This window comes from Myotis lucifugus, unplaced genomic scaffold (assembly GCF_000147115.1).
Source record: "Myotis lucifugus unplaced genomic scaffold, Myoluc2.0 scaffold_110, whole genome shotgun sequence".
Lineage (NCBI taxonomy): Eukaryota > Metazoa > Chordata > Mammalia > Chiroptera > Vespertilionidae > Myotis > Myotis lucifugus.
In genome coordinates this window covers 561705-562948 of record NW_005871158.1, presented here as the reverse complement: position 1 = coordinate 562948, position 1244 = coordinate 561705, and positions in this window count along the sequence as shown.

Sequence of the window (1244 nt, the reverse complement as noted above, 5' to 3'; positions counted from 1 at the left end):
AGGTACATGCCCTTGACCAGAATCGAACCTGGGACCTTTTAGTCCACAGGCCAATGCTCTATCCACTGAGCTAAACGGGTAGGGCTCTCGATGGCATTTTGAGTGACTTGTCTATGAAGTCTCATGCATGCCTTAGGAAACTACTGCATACCAGTCTTGAATGCGCTGAAGGCTACATTTCCTACATTACCGGGGCTTGTGAGAAGTGTGTGTGTCTAAAATAGGGCTGCCATTTTCTTTACCTATTCCTCCCCCATCAGGCTTCGTTAAATAGGGTCATTCAAGCCTCCCTCTGCCCAATGCCAGCACTCTCATAAAGATTGATTTTTTTTTTTTTTTTTACTTTACGGGAGATAGGAACTTGAAAGTGTCTCCTAACTGGTTTGCTGGGAGTTTTAAATGCGTTAAAAGAATTTGAAACCAAGTGAAGTGTGGCCCTAACACTGAGCTATCCGTCCTCGGATGTGGACTGGGTGTCTATGATCTGAAGGAACTGGGATCTGATGTACACCGGCCTGCGCGGGGTGGGGGAGGGAAGAACTGGCGGGGGTGGGGTGGGGGAGAAAAGAAAGAAATGAGCGTCTACAGAGCACATCCTACACTACGGTTCCTGAGTTGCTCACTCCATCCCCAGCTACCTCGTTTCTGGGAACCAGCTGGAAAGGGGAAGCCCAATGAGCAGGAGTTTGGGTTCAAGGCAGCCGTCCTGGCCTCAACCGCGGGCCTAGACAGACACCTGGCTTGTGGGGCCCACGCGACCCGGCTCAGCCCTCTCTCCCCTCGGGTCCTGCAAGGGGGCGGCGTCACGCTGTCGGCCCCTTCGGGGACCTTCACATTCCTTTGCGCCCAAAGTGTGAACTTCAGGGGCGCGGGGGTGGCAAGGGGACAGCAGACCAGGAGGGACAGGCCCTGGGGTCTCCGGGATTTTGAAGGTAGCAAAGAACCACGACCGTCCCCGGCCGTGGCCCCGTTTCCTCTTGTCCCTCATCCCCCCACCCCCCCACCCCCACCCAAGTCCGCAGAACCTGCCGCGGCCGCGCCGCGCTTGGCGCCAGGCTGGGGACCCGCGCCCGGAAGCCGGGATGGGTGGGGTAGGCTGGGTTGGCGGGTCCCTGCGCCCCAGCAGCGTAGGGCTCCAGGGACCACACCGGGGCAAGCGACCGCGCTCTGCCCGCCCGGGAGCCGGGAGCAGGCAGGGAGCAGGCGGGGGGAGTGCTGGCGCCCGCGCACCTAGCGGACCGAGC